General features: G+C 37.9%; 1 long non-coding RNA gene across 1 annotated transcript; it reads right to left on the reverse strand.

The window, feature by feature from the left end:
- Positions 1–15,721: 15,721 nt before the first annotated feature.
- Positions 15,722–17,305, reverse strand: LOC131256219 (uncharacterized). The gene is made up of 2 exons (XR_009176671.1): positions 17,192–17,305; positions 15,722–16,751 (listed from the first exon to the last, which is right to left on the reverse strand). It is a non-coding gene; the product is annotated as an uncharacterized LOC131256219 (long non-coding RNA).
- Between the last annotated feature and the right edge of the window lie 1,744 nt (positions 17,306–19,049).

The following is a 19,049-nucleotide window of genomic DNA, read 5'->3' on the forward strand; positions in this document are numbered from 1 at the left end:
CTAGGTAGATAGTGAGGTTTCTTATGCTCATTTGAACTGTGCGGCTAGGAGAGCGACAATGTCATTTGGAGTATACTAAACCCTGGTGATTATCCAGATTGAGAACTGTACTGATATATGATGAGGATTAGCATGCTTGAGTTGCATCTCGCATCGCATGGCCGTGTTATGACCGATAGCATTCATATCTTGCACTGCATAGCCTTGGTACGGCTGATTTCATTTATGTACTCATCAGCGTGATTCCGCATTTCTTTGACCTTGCATTCTGAGCACGCTTATATTGCGCACACACTTACACCACCCTCTAAGCTTTCTATAAGCTTATGCACGATTGATGCGTGCAAGTGACGCTAGGACGCAGCCGTAGCCTTGTCGCAGTTGAAGTGTGCAGCTGAGCTTTTGGAGTTTCTGTTATTATCATTATCTTGCATTTCCCTTCATACGCATTGTATTTAAAGTTTTTTATCATAGTAGATTTTTTTATGGTGTCTTTGTGGTTATTATTCGTGGGTTATGCTTATGGTTATGCTTGTACAGAATCAAAATCATATTTAAAATCCTCCTTGTAGGATCCCAGGATCGGAACTTGGTGTATAAATGCCGGGAGCCGAGAATGGGGTACTACAGAAGCTGTTGGCTCCGGATTCGGCAATCGAAAATTTTGTGAGCCCGGTTTCGAAGTTCGGGGCATGACAACTTATCTAAGCATCGAGAGAGAGGTCGTTAGTTTTAAAGAGGAAACCTGCAATCTCACTTGCATGCATGTGATACAGGTGAGAACATGCACTTAAATTGGTTCATACGGGCATTGGGTCCAGAGCACTTAACTGCTGGTGGGCCCAACAACGTGGGCAATACACCATTCCTTTAAAAAAAAAAAAAATTTACACACGCACACACACATACCCCACACATGCACGCTATAGTGGAATTTCACCACCTATGGGTACTCGAACCCTTGACCCGGTGTTGAAACTCGTAAGAGTCTACCACCTGAGCAAGAGTAAGGACCCAACAATACACCGTTCCTTGTTCCATGAGATAGCCAGCCATGTTACTCCTCCTTCACAACAAGCTAAAATAAGATATGAGAAAGGAGAAGAAAGGAAAGAAAATATTAAGATGGACCCAAATATCTGCAATTGGATAAGAGGCCATGACGGTTGGCAGTCATCTTTGCGGTTAGATACTGGGAGTGAAGAGGATCCTCTCAGTTGGTTCCAAATCTAGATTTTAGTGAAATTGCTTTAATCAGTCTTTTCAGGATCGTTTGAATAGAATGCAAACTGGAAATGCAATCAGTTTGCATGGACAAGGCAAATGCCTGCATTAAAGTGTTTGTATTTGCTTTTCCCTCCTTAATAAGGGAGTAGAACCTTTTTTTTGTTTTTCTTATCGAAATGTAAAACAGTTTCTAGTGACAATATCTGAGTGTATATATAAAAGGTTTTTCTTTGTATGATTGTAATCTAAACAGTTGCAATGCAAAGGAAAATTATTTTTTAGGATTTTTTTAAGCAAAACAAAAAGGTTCAGACGGTCTGCTTACCTGTGCAGATACTTTTCTGCTTTCCCTTATATTTCCAATCATGGTCCATAAATAATTTTTTAAGTCTGGGATGAAGAGGTCTGGCGATGGATACGGCTGGCCATGCAAATTAAATCAATATTTTTTAGCAATGCCCAAGCCATAGGCATGTAACCAAGTACATTTACACCATGCGTGTGTCAAAACGACGCGTGTGTAATCTAAAGTCATCCATCAAGTGGGCTCAACCATGCAAATGCTCTTATTTTGACCCAAACCAACTAGAAACCTAGATCTAAATTAGATCCGAGACTTACCTAACGTGATGGGAATTTGATTTGGGTTTTCAAGAATGAGACATGAAAGCAAAAGGACCCGGACCCAACAAGACCTGAACCTGGTTAGCCCAGGCATGAGACTACAGCTAACATGACTAGGGTTCACCAGGCCGGGTGGACTAGTTTTGCAAACAACTAGCTGCATAACGAATTAACACAGCTAAAAACCCCGAAACCGTTTGGACCATCTAATTAACTGGGTCAAATGCCTGAGTTGGGCTTTTTGCTCTGTTGGACCAGACGGTTCGACCATGCGACCCATCCGAGCCGACTAAGGCTTGGTTCAACCAATCCAGTTCCATGCCTAGGGTCACCTCCAACTCAGCCAAGTTGAGTGGATTCATCCCTGACGGACTTTGGCTGCGACTCCAGAACAAGCAATGTGGGTGAGACCCTGATTATAGAGGCTTGACTCATTGTATGCATTTTATATCCACGCCATTCATTTCTTTTTCCAGCTTATTTTAGACCTTGGTCCCAAAACTGAAAGAACAAGAAGTTTCAGGTGGACCACACCATAGGAAACAGTGGTTATTGATGATTAAAAACCTTATGTTGGCACAAAAGTTTTGGATCAAGCTAATATTTGTTTTTAACTTTCTTCTAGGTCTGTGTGACCTTATCAACAAGTTGGATGGTTAATAAACATTTTGGAGGATGCTATGTAGTTTTTAATGGTGGGCGTTCAATGACCACTGTTTCCTGTGGTGTGGTTCGCCTGAAATTTGTATTTTTACAATTTTTGGATCCATATCCTAAAATAAGCTGGAAAAACAGATGGACAATGTGGATATACAATGAATACATCGAAGTGGCCTAACGGTCAGGCCACGACCAACTCACACTCGGCCCAAAATCACTCATAGTAGGAACTTAGATAAATAAACCCACTAGTCTCCAGTCTCGTGGTAGGGACCTGTAATGGCTCTTAAATACTAACAATGACAGTCTCAAGATGTCGGCAGATGTAGCTATTAACTCACATGGCACAAGTGCATCATGTGTTTAGTGGCAGATGGTAAAAAAATGCTTTAAAAGTTGGTCTTTCCTTATCATCTTCTCCCCTCTTCACCGTGTGATCTTACACGTGAGATGGACTCATTTTGGATACAAATGCAACATTGCACGCTTGTATGAGATCAGGACCATTCTTCAAGTAGGGCGCATGGACAACATTCCCAAGAAAAAAAAATTGGTTTTCTGCGCATTAGTGTAGAGTGAATGTGGAAGGTCTTCTTTTCTGACCCTCCATTTATCTTACAGGGTACCTGGCCAGAGAACTGCTCTGACGCTTGGCGCATGGCACTTGCAGTCCACCAGATCTATGAATGGCAGGGATCTTAGAAGCAGATTGTGTACTGAGTAAACTGTGGGGTCCACCATGATTTATGTATTTTATCCACTTCATCCATCCATTTTATCTCATAATTTTAGAGCTTGAGACCACAAATGGAGCATTTCCAAAGCTCAAGTGGACCACACCATAGGAAACAATTGAACGTCTACTGTTGAAAATTTGTTATGGGCCACCGAGGTTTTGGATCAAGCTATATTTGTGTTTTCCCTTCATTCATGCCCATGTGATCTTGTAAACAAGTTAGATGAGAAACAAAGATCACCATAGGCCCTAGCAAGGTTTCAACAGTGGAAATCATTATTCCCACTGTATGTGGTATATATGGTTCAGTCGAGCATTGGATATGCTTCCATTTTGGGCTGAACCATTAAAATGAAGTAAAATAAATATATAGATGGCATGGATAAACCACATACATTCATAGTGGGTGGTTACACACGTGGACCAATAGAAAGATTTTACATGGAGACACTACATGTTTGGCACGGCCAAAATTATACTCGTGTTTGAATAAGATCCACATTTGATCCTCCTTCGTAGTTAGGCATTTCTAATGGGATTAACTGAAAACACAAAAATATTAACTTTATTTCAAATTTATGTAATCCTACAAATGTTTCAATGGTGGACGTTCAATCTCACTTTGGTACTGTGTGGCCTAATTGAGTTTTAATCTGCCTCATTTTCTAACTCATGTCTTAAACATGATCTGGAAAAAGGATGGACACTGAATTTCTTACAAACATTATGGGAGGCCCTGCCTAGCTTCTGAGTGCACGGGAACTTCCATGGCCCCAGGTAATCCCATAGGATCCTCCAAGGTTGGAAGATCTGGGACTGTGGGGCCCACCATAATGTATGTGTATTAAATTTTCTCCCTCCATCTATTCTCCATATCATTTTATTGTATGAGCCCAAAAATGCAGTAGATCCAAATCTCAGGTGGACCTCACTAAAAAAAAAAAAAAAAAAACATTAGTGATTGAATGCCTGCCATTAAAATTTCTTAAGAGCCACCCGAATATTTATTTGCCATCGTACCTGTTGAAAAGGTCACAAAGACCTGGATGAAAGGACCACACGAATATCATCTTGATCCAAAACTTTTATAGCCCCGAGGAGTTTTAATTATCACCGCCCACTATTTCTGGTGGTATGGTACACCTGAAATTTGGATCTGCTGTATTTTTGGACTTGTACCCTAAAATCATGCCGCAAAACCAAAGGATGTGTCAATATAAGACATGAGATCGGACGCGGATTGGGTACTACTCTGCCCGTCATGAGATCGGAAAGGGCAGGGTCTCTGACGGGACACTATGATGTATGTATTTTATCCACACGGTCCATTTATTTTTTTATATCATTTTAGGTGCAATGTCCAAATAATAGGACAGATCAAAGGATTAAGTGGACCACACAATGCGAGTTAAAAACCTATTGTCGAAAACTTCTTTAAGGCCATAGAAGTTTTAGATCAAGTTGATATTTGTGTTTCCCTTCATCTAGATTCACGTGACCTCGTGAACAGGTTCAATGGAAATTAAGTATCACGGTTGGGACTAGGAAGGTTTCAACCATGGTGGTGTGGTCCACTAGGGCCTTGCATCAGCCTCATCTTTTGGCTTATAACCTAAAATGAAATAAAAAATTGGATGGACGGTGTGGATAAAACCAATACATCATGATGACTCATCAAGCCATTCCTGTTCCTAGCCCAAGACGTGCTTGTGGTACTAATCTGCCTCCTCATGTTCGGTGTTGTGGCCCTTACCATACTCTGTGTTTTATCTATGCCATCCATCTCATCTCATTTTTGGGCGTGAGCGCAAAATGAGAACCATCCAAATCTCAGGTGGACCACGCCATATGAAATAGTAGTGATTGAACGCCCACCTTTAAAATCTATAATTGCCATCCCAGCACACAGACCTAGACGAAGGGAAAGCACTGTAATTTCAGCTCGATTCAAAAGTTTCATGGCTCCCATAAGTTTTTAACGGTAGGCATTTAATCACCACTGTCTCCTTTGGTATGGTCTACCTAAGAACTAGATTTGACAAAACACATGCATTATTACAGGACCACAACACCGACAATACCAACCACGACCTCAATATTTGTAATTCAACTCCATCTGTATGTCAACAATGCAGGAAAGTCACCTATGGGCCCCTAACGTCACCCATCTCTTCCATCATAGAAGTAGTTACAACCACGTGGACCACTCTGTGACGACAACGTCAGATATAAATAGCCGTCCATTTTGAATGAGTTAATAATAGTTTCTTTGTGTATGGTGGTATGTATACATGCACTCAGGCATGTACTCGTGATGAACAGCCCAAAATCATGGACACCCCGGTAGATATGTCATAAACCAAAATTAGACTAACTGAATCGTTGCAGCATTTGTGGAATCTAGACAATTCACTACCTTTGGGCTTTATCCATCCATTAGATGTCAAACAATAATTGCCGGTTTGAAAATTAGTTCAATGTAAGCTACCGTGTGAAGTGGTGGCCCTAATTTGATGATGGTTTAGAATTTTAGCTTGAGTATCAACGCGTCATGTGTATGAAGCATCATACTATTCAGAGTATCTAAGTGTTCAATCACGTAGAACTGCTGAACCAAACTAGCCACCTATGGGTCGGACAGGGATTGCATGATGCCCCGCCCGTCTCTAGCCACAAACGGGCAGTTCTGTGGGCGAGCTCATTGTGTTGTGTTGGTTTATCCACCCGGTTCATCCATCCTCCCTAATCATTTTAAGGTATGTGCACAAAGATGATGCAGATCCAACGCTCAAGTGGACCACACCACAGATGACTATTGCATTTAATGTACCTAGCATTTACTGATTTGTGCATTTAATGTAATCCAAATTATTGTTTAGTGTGGTCTACTTAACTTGTATTTACCTCATTTTTGTGCACCTACTTCAAAATGATCCGATAGTAAGGATGGATGGCATGGATAAAGAGATACATCACAGTGGACCTACCCACAGAAGTGCCCATTCATGGCTGTTGAAATTTGTGGTTTTTGAAAAATTAATTCACATCTTCAAATTTTCAAGATTTTGCCGCCGAAATGATTTTCTCAAAATTCAAATAGGAAAAGTCCAATGTCCCACCTTAGAAATGATAGGACGAGTTTTGGAGTTTATATGTGGATGTGTGTGTAGTATTCTACTTAGAGCTTTAGAGATTAAGACACTCGGGTTACGCACTAAAACACACAACTAGGCGATCGCAGTGCTAGTAGTATAGTAGGAGCCTATATGCGATGGATCTGAAATGAGCTAGGGTTTTATAGGTAACTGAAAATGGCCAGATATTTAATCCGAAATGGTTAGCCATTTCAAAAAACGGCTAGCTACCTTAAAAGCGAAAACGGTCTGAAAACGGACGGGCCATGATGATCCAGCGGTCAGATCTTTCGATCCGATGACCAGAAATGGCTGAAATTAATGATCAACGGTCAAAAATGTTTTTCAAATGTTTTAAACCATTGATGGCCACCTAGCAATGGTCCACTCCCTGATGCCTATATAAACTGGACCATTCCAGTCCAAATTCAATTACCTCGAACACAAATCTCTCCCTTTCCATTAGATTGTCCAGATAGCATTTCCATCATAAAATATTATAATCACATCCACTGTTTGATTCTGCCAGAAGATCTGCTGCGTTGAATTATTCATAAGTGGACCCATCGTGATTGCTACACGCGGATCCAAACCGACTTATCTTATCATGGAAGTAATTCGCCTATAACCCATTTGTAATTGATAAGGAGGCGAATTCTGCTTTAAGGATAGCGTATATTTTTACGTGATTCAGCCTAGTGAAACGATATAATTAATTTTTTTTAAAATTTTTTTCGATATATCCACCATTTTTCTAATGATGGCTAGAGACGAGTAGGGTGGGACCCAATCCGCGTCTATGTAGGTTTGCCTTTGCTGGCTAGCTTCCTCACCATTGGACGCAGATTGCACATTACCACGCCCGTCTCCAGCTCGGAACAAACGGGAGCTTTAAGTGGCCATCATAATGTATGAGTCTTATCCACGCCGTTCATCTATTTTTCGTATCATTTTATAATATAAGCCCAAAAATGAGGTAGATCCAAGGCTCAAGTGGACCACACCACAAGAAGCAGTAGTGATAATGATTCTCACCGTTGAAACTATTCTAGGGCCCACCGTGATGTTTATTTTCCATCCAATCTATTCATAGAGTTACATTGTAGCGTCCCGATTTCCATGTAGCCAATTATATGCACACCTAGACATATACATCTACCTCACGAGGAATATTATGAAATATTAAACATAATGGATTAGTGTAAATGGAACAAATAAATAAATTTCGGGGACAAAATTTTGTTTAAGGGGGATAGATTATAACACCCCGAACTTTTCAATAACCAAGTATTGAAAGTTCTCGAGTGTTACCATGAAATTTAACTTATTATGTACATGAGTACAATACTAATTTAGTTATCTTAACCTTACATCTATTCTCCAACACGAATCTAACCATTGGAAATAATCTTCATTCATAGATCAATTTATCTAACCATTGATTTTAAGATAGGATCATCATATACATAAATATTCTCACTTATATATCATAACCAATAGCTTAATCAAATATACATTGCTAGATAGAGATATATAACCGCCCACTTTAATTTTGGACCACCTGATCATAGTAAATTAACTACTTGTTCTCTACATCTGCTCGTACACACATCAAGTTGATATTCTGATCCATTCATCTTGTTCATCACCTATGAATATGCTTAACCCACCATTAGAACTTAAATATGAAAAACTTACACATGTGAAAAAGACACTCAAATCTAACGATACACATGTTCTACCCCCTAATCACTCTAAAAACCCACCTTGTGTTCTTTTGTTTACAAAACTTGTCGTACATATACCTATATACATTGTTAGAGTACCAACCATCGAGCTTTCCTATTTTAAATGTGTCATCTGACCATCTATTGTGTGGTTTAATATATGTACATTCCCTAATTAATTTGGTGAATAAATTTTTATTCATAATGATTTAGATATAAGTCCTTTTGTAAGAATTACTTAGAAACGTGCCTATAACCATGCAGAACCATTAGATTTTCCAAAACACTCGTGTCAGCAATAATTACAAAAATGTCATTAACCTAGCCCCTGAATTCTAGATCACATGGTTTCCACAATCCGTTTGATGTGAAATATTATACCATGCCTATATATCATATATTTACTATAAATGTGAAATTTCAGCCCTTAGATCATTGTAAAAGTGATCCAATTTACAAATTAGCCCTTTAATCGTTGATTTTGGTGTTCATCAAGTGAAGAAATCTCGTGGGTAATCATAGTATGATATTTCCCTTCATATGAACGACTTGAATTACCAATAATATGAACTAAGTGTTAAATATGAAGACCCCACTTTGATAGGTTTTTCCTTATGCATGAAGTTATCATTTCTTGACTTATCAACTCTTTATAAATCTGGATCTTCTGATTTAATCACTTCCTAACGTCCATCGCAACTCAAATTTAAACCACACTTTGGTCTCATATAACTAATAGGTTATACAAAATTTAGACCCCAATCTAGGATCCTACACCGTTAAATGCTGAAGCCAGTTTCTTCCTATTTTATGCAAAAAGCAATATTTTAGATCTATGCCTTTTCCACCATCGATCAACCACCAATTTTTTTCCAACCATTTTCCTATCCCGACTATACATTCCTCTAAAATTAGACTCTAATCATTAAGTGTGGACCGTTAATTGATATTAAGTTTATTTTGGCACCTGTTAAGAGAATTTTCAAAATTGGTCAATCTAAATTTTGAATTACCAAGAAAATCATATACCCCAGCTCTATTCAACGACCTTGACATAATGGACAAATATTACAAGAAAATGGAGCTTTACCGGCGGCTAAAAATGCCCCTAAAAGTCCAAAAAACTGCTAGTAATACTTTTACCGACAGTTGTACACGTGCCGCTAAAGGGGGGCGTTGCTATATCTTTTACCGGCAGTCGTGCTTTTTTACCTACATTTTTGATAGCCGTCGCTATAACGGAGACTTTTTACCAGTGGTTATTATCCTTTATCGGCGCTTATGTTGATCGCCAGTAAAGTTTGAAGAAGTGCCAGTAAAAGCTGTAAAAAGTGCCGGTAATTAAAAATATATTTAAGTGCCGCAAAAGGTTGTCACAATGTCGGTAAAGATCTGCAGAAATGCTAGTAAAGGCCTGCATAAGCATCGTTTAGACATATCTAAGCGCTAGTAAAAGTATATTTAAGCGCTGCCAAATACTTGGCAAAATGCCAAAAAATATATGTAGAAACGTCAGGAAAGGCCCGCCGAAGTGTTGGTAAAAGTATATTTCTGCGACGCAAAAAGGTTTCCAAAACGCCAGGAAATCTATGCAGAAACGCCGGAAAAGGCTTGCCGAAGCGTCATTTAGACATATCTAAGCACCAGTATATGTCATGAAACACCGATATATGCCATGGAAAATGCTTGGAAAGCCTTTAAATATGCACCGGTAAAAACTGGTGACCGCCTGTAAAGGTGCTGATTACGAGTTTATTTTTTTTTCTTAATCCATTTGATTATTTATATTTAATTAAAACTTGTATTGTTTTTAAATATTTAGAACCTAAAAAATGTTGCACAACACAATTAAAAATGAATACTAAATAAAATGTATTACTTTACAATGAAAATCGTATAATATTTCAATAATATGTTAAAAATGTTTTGAATACATATAAAAGAAATCCCTCCATCTACCTATCATGTCTCTGCCTTCAACCTGCAAGACAAATTAATAAAAATAAATTAATTACATTTCAATAATTTTCTACTATTTGGATAGCATGTCTTATGACTTTCAATGGCCCAGTAAGAATGTGTTCCTTCTCATACAAGTCAATGAAAGGAGTGGCCTACTCAATGATGTGATTTACTTCAAAAAAGAAATATAAAAAATTGGCATGAGATCTTACAGTTGACGAATTTCTGCCTGGTTTCACCGTTAGCAGCAATACTCTACTACATTTAAACTACTAAATCATCGAAGACCAAACCACCCTCTTGTTTTTACAGAATATACCTTCTTCTTTGAAAGGGATGTTTCCACGGACAATGTGCAGCTTGGTTGCTGCTCCAAGGTAGCTACATTCTGTATCAACATAAAAAACAATAAATACTTTTTGATAAATAGCTTAGCAAATAATTCACCACTAAGAATCCATACCTATAAAAGAAAAGAGAAGAAGCCTATAAGCCCACATGTGGACATTCAAGTTGCATATTCGTAAAGATGACTGGCATACTATGCCAAAATTGCGGATTTGCGACGGACCAAATCCGTCGTAAAATATTTTAAAAAAAACGGATTTTCTGTTACTCGGTCTGTCACTATTTACTGGTTGGTTTTTGTTTTCCGACGGATAAAATCCGTCGTTAAATCTGCGATGGATACGGTCCGTCGCATATTACTGACGGGTAAGATCTGTCGCAAAAAATTAAATCTGTCGCTGAATTTAGGAAAAAACCGGCGGAATTGTCATTTAAACTATTAGCGACGGATAAGGTCTGTCGCTAATATGAGGAGTGACCGACCTGAACTCCCTGGTCGTGTTGTGCAGATATTAGCGACGGATTTGGTCCGTCGCTAAAATATCTGCAAATTCTAAGAGATTTTTTTATATATTTTTTTGTATCTTAACACCTGATAGTCATTCAAAAAATAATTCACATGATTGTTTTATAATATCATAATCAATCAATGATTAAACATGTGCATGCCTGATTCACCCATTTAACATTCATCAAGACAATAATCAACACTACCAATAAAACAATTAACGGTCTATTTAATGTTTTCAGACTACAAATGCACATGAATGTCCATTTTCCATGCTACAAATGTTTATAGCAATACAACTTTCCATGCAGGTACATAGCCTAACATAGCCAAACAGGCAAAACCAAAAATAGCATGGTAGAAGACATTTCATATACCTCATCAACACTCAAAAGTGAGACTTTTCCGTCAAGCATGTTGGCTTTAAAATTACGACCCAAGAGCCCTCTTATATCATCTATTCTCCAGTCCTCTGCAACTGCTACTGTTTGAAGCACAATTTTCTCCAAATCAAGAGCTTCCACCTGATAGAAGAGAAGAATAATCTTTGTGAATTGCATATGACCTCTCAAGTAAATAACAAATGGGATCTATGTAACAAACATTCAACCATGGATTAATGTTTTCGAATGGCCTTTGTAACAAGAACATTTGTTGCTAAATTTGAATGCACGGTGTTTGTTTGTTTGGAAGGCAAGACAATTGATATTAGGCATGTGCCTTCTGGTTGCCAGATAGATGCATATATCCCTTCTAGACTATACATGTATGATGTGCTACTTCAATGAAAGAATGAAAACTTTTCAAGTCACAAGAAAATTCAGACATGTAAAACATGTTACAGACTTACAAGCAGAACATGTCGCAGTCCAAGCCTTGGATTCCAATCCTTCTTTAGCGTATTGACGTAGATCATGCCATTAGTTGCAATGTTTGGATGAAAGATTTGTCAAAAAGTAACCTACAAAGACAGGAGAGGTACATGGAAGTAAAATGAGCATGACGTACTTCGTCACTAGAAGAATATCATTGAAAATGTGAAAAATGTATATTATTGCACATTTGGGTGGCGAGTGTGGAAGTCATGTGATAATAATAGCTTCAGTCGTATGGAGTTCCAGCTGCACGAGATGTTAAACCATGCCCTCTAGTCAAGTTCGTAAAGAAGAATACCGGATTGAAAGGCATTTCTGATGACAAGTCACCTACCTGGACCCTCGATATCGGCAAATATAGTGGACAAATCATCATCATTTATAAATACTTTAATGCCCTCTGGTGGGATTTCATCAAGAATTTTCAATTCCTTAGCAAGTTGTTTGACCACATTTGGTGGAAGATTTTCATTTGTTGCCTGCCATAAGTAACAAACCCATAATAGATCTTCCAATGTCAAATTAAACTTCTGGGAATAATGCAGAAAACCATACAAAATACCAACAGATGCAAATCAAATAATGCACAGAAGGGAGAGGTGAATGTATGCACTAGCATGAGATTGCTGATGTATGCAGACTCATATAGATAGAAGCATTGGAGAATAATACAATAAAAGAATTACCATCAGCCAAAGGGGCTAGTTAACACAACGTGTCAAAAGAAACTCCTACCTCCTGTGCTTGAGATGTAACTGGACCTTCTGATGGATGATGCAGCAAGGACTCTAAAATATTCAAATAAAAACATATAATTAACTATAATTTCATGCTCTATCTGGAAGCACCATAGCAATTCTAACCAAGTTTTTGCATGAAACATCACCACTTCTATTCTATAAGCATTGATCTACATAAACTTGAAAATAAGAAGAAAAATAAATAGCTACATCTCTGTACAGTTTAATGGTAAAGAAGCAGAAACAACATGCAGAGAGGAAAAGGATCAAAAAAACCATAAGTAATCAATGCGGGACAAATCTTCCTTCTTGCAGATCATAGACATTTCAAAGAACATAAGACTAGACTCAGTACCTGGCTTCTTTGAAAGATTGAGCCATAACTAGCATCTTCCAAGTTCCAACTAGCCAAATGCGACTAGCCTCAGGAATTCAGGAAAGTGCCAAACCAAACCCGATTTGGAGGCACATCCAACAGTGGCAGCAGAGTAACCACAAATTCAGATGATTCGCCCATGTCAACCCAATTTTGATGCATCAGGAATATGGTCACACAACAGATAAAAAGCTGGGACTCGTAGATGTGCCATGAGGTCAATGAGATTCAACTTGTACCACATGCTGGCAAGGATACCATGGAACAAGTGGGAGAATGAAGAGGAATAAGAAAATTAGGGACAATAGAATATTATATTTTTCACCATTTATAAAATAATGGGTATATTCATCAGTTTGGTAAGAGCATGAACAAATTTTTGTAACTTATTTGAACTTTGAATGGATACAAAATCCATCTTCGAAGCTAAAATCATTGATATGTTTCCGGGTTCTACCAATAAGGTGTATCTTTTAATTGTCTACTGAGAAAACTGCCTCAGTCAAAGTCATAATAGTTTTCAAATTGAAGACGATTAATGGTACATGTTTGTGATAGTACAGATTCAAGCATGCACACATACCAAAAACCCAATAGTGAGAGAAAAATACTACTGAACATTTTCTCCCACACCAACAACTAGTGCTTTTCTTGTATATCAATAACACCTTTCATTTTATGAGCTACCTGACAAGTGAAACAGCCTGATTTTTTAAGCAGAAGATCTACACAAAGAAGCCACCTGATTTGAACTATGCCAACCTGACTTAAACTGTGCCCAGCACATGAACCTGATCCAAGACACAACCCAACCTTAAACTGGGTCCAACACATGGACTCGACCTGACTTGAAACCGGGTCCATCACATGGACCCAACCTGAACCTAGCTAGACCCATCCAAAGTTTGAAACCCAAACTCGGCCCAATTTCTTAACAGGTCCAAAAGATAGACTAGACATGTTAAATCAGATCTGATCCATGGGTCCTAATTACAAAGCTAGATAGGTAACTATTGACTGTCCTAATCACAAAGCTACATACCAGCTGAAAGAACAAAAAAGACAATTTCTATGCTAATAGTTTTGCATCCTGCAATGTGAACTTTCATTTCACAATAAAGGGTGGGAAGCATATATAACACAAGAGAGAGATTCATGCTGTTATGCTAAGACCGCCTCCAATGTTGTGCATTCTATGGATGTGTATTTGCTCAATCTCAAATGAGGTCTCTATCTGACTATACAAGAACCTTGTCCTTTGACCAAGCTTCATCAATGTCTCCCATTCAATTCAAAATCTACGCATCTAGGTGACAGGGAACAAACATTTCACATACCTGTGCTCTAAGAAACTCGCACCATAATTTTTCCACTCGCTGATATCTCCCAATGCCGATACATGCAAAAAATGGGAATTCGGAACCTTGTAGATTAATAAGGCTAAAAAGAGAAAGGAAGCAGGGGAGAGAGAGCTTGCTAAAGGCTCCATTTCATGCATCACAAGTCTTCTTTCCCAAAACACTCAATACTTTCTTTTTAACTTTAGCATAGTAAACAAACCAATGAGATTCCAATCTTCAAAACAATAAAAGATAATAAAAGAAATAAACAACTAATATGGGAAGTTGGCACACCTACAAGCTTCACTGTGAAGAGTCCAAAAACTTGTGGGAAAATTCCTTGCAAAATGGCATTTCGTCCTGCAAATAGTTTGAAGAAGCATGATTGGATCATGTAGCAAATAAAAAATTGAAAGAAAAAACATAATGAAGAATAAAAAATTGAAGAAAATATTTTAAGATCATTTTAATGTCATGAAAAAAAAAATCTCTATTAATTAAGAGGGGGAAGGTACATGAGAGACCGGTTTTAATGGATACAGCGAGAAATATATATGTCAGGAATATGATTCCAGGTCAACAAATAAGAACAAGCGATGCTAAACTTTGCTATTTATCCCTTCTTTCCCCCAGTGAATATGTGAAATCCAAATTACAAAGAAACAAAAATTGCATGTATCAATTGTAGTTCTCCTACATAAGGAGCCTTAGAACTTAAGTAGTGAATGGTTTGGAAATTTGCAAGGACTAATGAGAAAAAAGAGTGGGTTGAAATCCAAGTAGATAAAATAAAATTCTCAGGTGGATTAAAATTCCTAGTAGAAAAAAGACTGGGCTAAAATTAAATGGATTTCTAGAGTTCTTATCAGTAGAACAATGATGCTCAGCTGCAAGCAACAAAATTAAAAATGAAACTTATAACATATTTCAAATGGAAAATGAAACTGAGCAATGCTACAAAGATTAGGTTGATATAAATTTTGAATACTTGTACATAATGTTTAAGAGCATCTTTGGTGGATGGTTGAAAATGAATTCATCTTATTTTCATTAATCATAAATATATATTAGATATCACATAAAATGGGATTAAATCATTTTCATGTCAACCAAACAGGTCTTAATTATATTCTTGATGATAATAAAAAATAAATAAATAATCCAACATCAGTGCCATCAAGAATTTAAAGGATCTAAGCCTACTGTAGATTGTCTTAATGGGAAATCAGACCATTTCTGACTTTCTGGTATTTCTACTAACTCATACTGCAATCAGCATATTATCTTTTCACATAGTTTTCACAATGAATTGGCTAGAATTCTCATTAAGTGAGTTGTCTAGGCTTGAGATTAGAATGGTCCATCTGCCATGGTATACCACAGGTAAGCCATGACACAAAAACCAGAGTAAACAAAAACGGTCTAGCTGGAAATGTAAACAGTTAAAAAAAAACAAAAACCATAAATCGTCAAAGGTTCATTTTTAACTCCAATCAATCATTAGGATGATTCACTCCACATGATTTTTGTACCATGCCCCATCCCCAACAGCACCAAGCAGATGGGCAGTTTAGATCATCTCCACATATGAGGCCCGTGGTATCCATGCTACATGAGCAATGCAATGCAGGTCATGTGAAATGGACCCAAAGAAGAAATATGAAAGAAAGCCATTCTACCTATCAACTAAAGAAGTCCTAAGCAAACTGCACATCACTTGAATGTAGGGATGTAAACGGGCTGCACAACTAGTTTTATGGGAATAGACAAAAAAAAGAAAAAAAAGAAAGAAGAATCTAACTAGAGACAAAAGCTAACTAAATGTTCAAAACAAAAATAAAAACAATCCATGCACACACATATACAGATTAAATCGGTCAATTATTTCTTTCTCCAAACTTTTAAAATGAATTAAATGGATTTATTAACTGCTATATTAACAAAGCTGGGAAGACTAGCTGCTCCAATTCAATGTCTATATGAAACAAAAGCTGACCAATTAAAATTCACAAACTACAAAGTAAAATAGCAATGCGGTCTAATAGAATTATATGTCTCTGAATATAAGGAAGGTTTATTTCACAGAAGTGTTCCAATAGATCATATGCAACTAGGATGCTCTGATCCTTAAAAGAGTTGCTCTACCTGCAGAGAATGGAGGGTTCAGTGTGCTTTACAAGACAACAGTAAAGGTTTATATGGTAAAGAGATTTTAAAGATAGAGATGAAGAAATAATCAAGTTATAAATAAATAAATAATGAAATAGATGAAAAAATAGAGATAAAATGCCCCGAGCAGATCAAAAGGTCATATACTACATGGAAAGTGATAGAAAAATTAATTACTATAAAAAAATAAAACATACAGAAAACATCCATTGCCAATCCTTCTAGATGCCTAAAGCCAAGAACACGAACTCAAACATGATTCCCTTTCCTGAACTTTTTATCCAGCTTGTAGACTTCCTCATTAACCACATCAGATATCTGTGACCTACAAAAGAAGAATCTTTACATTTTCAGCCTGGGTTGCAACAACAATAACACTAGAAGGATCTTTAAATATGAACCAATCACAAAAAAAGGCAATGCCTTCATCAGTAATTTAAGAAAGGCTAGAGAGGAAATAAATCAAAATTAACTCATGATTTGGTATCTAAATTTACGTTTGCAGGTGCATTTGGATGCTCAAATGAATTGATCTGCAATAACTCAATCCAGTGGAGTGTCCATCTAGTTGGTCATCTCCATAGATGGTTAGCTTGTTTAGAAAATCGACTGCATGAGCAATCCTAGTCATCAGGGCATTGTGTTGAGCGCTGCTCATAAGCACTTCCTAGCCATATGCATTGATAAATCCACCCTAAAATTCCCAAATTCCTAAATCAGTATTGAGATTGAGAGAGATTGAGAGAGAGAGAGAGTGAGAAATACCTCAACCGAGCTTCAGAGAGAGAGAGAGAGAGAGAGGGTGTGCGTGGGTAGGGCTACGACAACAAGAGCATGGGTGGAGAGAGAGAGAGAGAGAGAGAGAGAGAGAGAGAGAGAATGAGAGAGGGAGAGCAGGAAGAGAGATCGAGAGAGAGAGAGAGAGAGAGAGAGAGAGAGAGAGAGAGCGGGAAGAGAGAGAGGAGGGAGAGCAGGAAGAGAGATCGAGAGAGAGAGCGGGAAGCGAGAGAGGAGGGAGAGATCCAGAGAGAGACAGAGAGAGAGGAGTGCGAGAGGGATATGGAGAGACTTGAGTAGGTGCGAGAGAGAGACGGATGAGAGGAAAGAAGTTAGGGCATTTCAACTTTAGGAATGCTCACTCGCGCACGTGCGAACCTTTGTACACGTGTCATGGGTGTCTAATCCGAACGGTCCATGTGATGTGGCATCCCATGAAACTTACATGGACCAATTTTCACCCTGATCTAATACTCTAACGAACCATATGAAAGAGAGATGCAAATCAAGGGAGGAAACAGTTTTCTTTTTCCATGGCCCACAAAAGTTTTGGATCAAAGTAAAAGTTGGGCCCTGGGGATTTAATTGGATGTTGCATCATGTGGACCGTTCAGATTTTGGACTTACATCACGTATGATGAGTCATCAAAAAGTTCACAAGAGTTCGGTGTGAACTGTGCGCAGCTGAGCACTGGCGTAGAAATCAGATAGCGTACTGAGTTACTCAGTATGCTCTTATTGTACTGAATAAACTCAGTTGGGCCCACATGGAATGTATGTATTTTATCCACGCCGTCCATTAATTTTTCCAGCTAATTTAATGGGTTGATCCAAAAATTGAATCATATCCAAAAATCAAGTGGATCATACCACGGGAAAAAGTGGGTATAATGATTTCCACCATTGAAACTTTTCTAGGCCCCACAGTGATGCTTATTTGTCATCTTGATCCAAAACTTTTGTGGCCCCCAAGAAGTTTTCAACAGTAGACGTTCAGTTTAACTTTTTCCTTTGGTGTGATGCATTTGAACATTGTATATGCTTCAATTTTGGTTTAAAGAGCTAAAATTATCTTTTAAAATGGATGGACGGAGTGGATTAAATATATAAATCATGGTGGATCTCACAGAGTTTACTCAGTACCCCAAGCATAGTGAGTTACTCACTACGCAATCTGCTTCTGCTTCCGCCCCTGAGTATGCATAGTGTACTGAGTAGACGTTGTGGGGTCCACGGTGTATTCTTCGGGTTTATCCACTCCATCCATCTATTTTACAGCATAATTTAAGACCATGAGCCAGAATAAGAGGCTAATCCAGAGTTTGAGTGGACCTCACCACAGGATTCAGTGGGGATTGAACGCCTAAGGCCCACTGTACCATTTATTTGATCCATTACGTTCAACTGGAATAAGAGGCTGATCCAAAGCTCGAGTGGGCCTCACCGAGATGTATGTATTTCATCCACTAAGTTCATCCATTTTTAAAGATCATTTTAGAGATTTATTACAAAAATGAGAGGTATATAAATCTCAGGTTGATCACACCACATGAAAACAATAGTGATTGGATATCCATCATTAAAATCCTCCTAAAGCCCATTGTACTATTTATTTGACATCCAATCTGTTTATTAGGTCATACATGCCCAGAGGAAGGGGAAAAACAAAAATCATCTTGATCCAAAACTTTTATGGCCTCCAAAATGTTTTTGATGGTTGACGTTCATTCAACACTGTTTCCTGTAATGTGGTCCATTTCAGATTGGGATATACCTCATTTTTGGTCTCATGTCGTAATATGATCTTTAAAAATATGATCTTTAAAAATAGATGGACAGCATGGAT

Source organism: Magnolia sinica, chromosome 9 (assembly GCF_029962835.1).
Source record: "Magnolia sinica isolate HGM2019 chromosome 9, MsV1, whole genome shotgun sequence".
Lineage (NCBI taxonomy): Eukaryota > Viridiplantae > Streptophyta > Magnoliopsida > Magnoliales > Magnoliaceae > Magnolia > Magnolia sinica.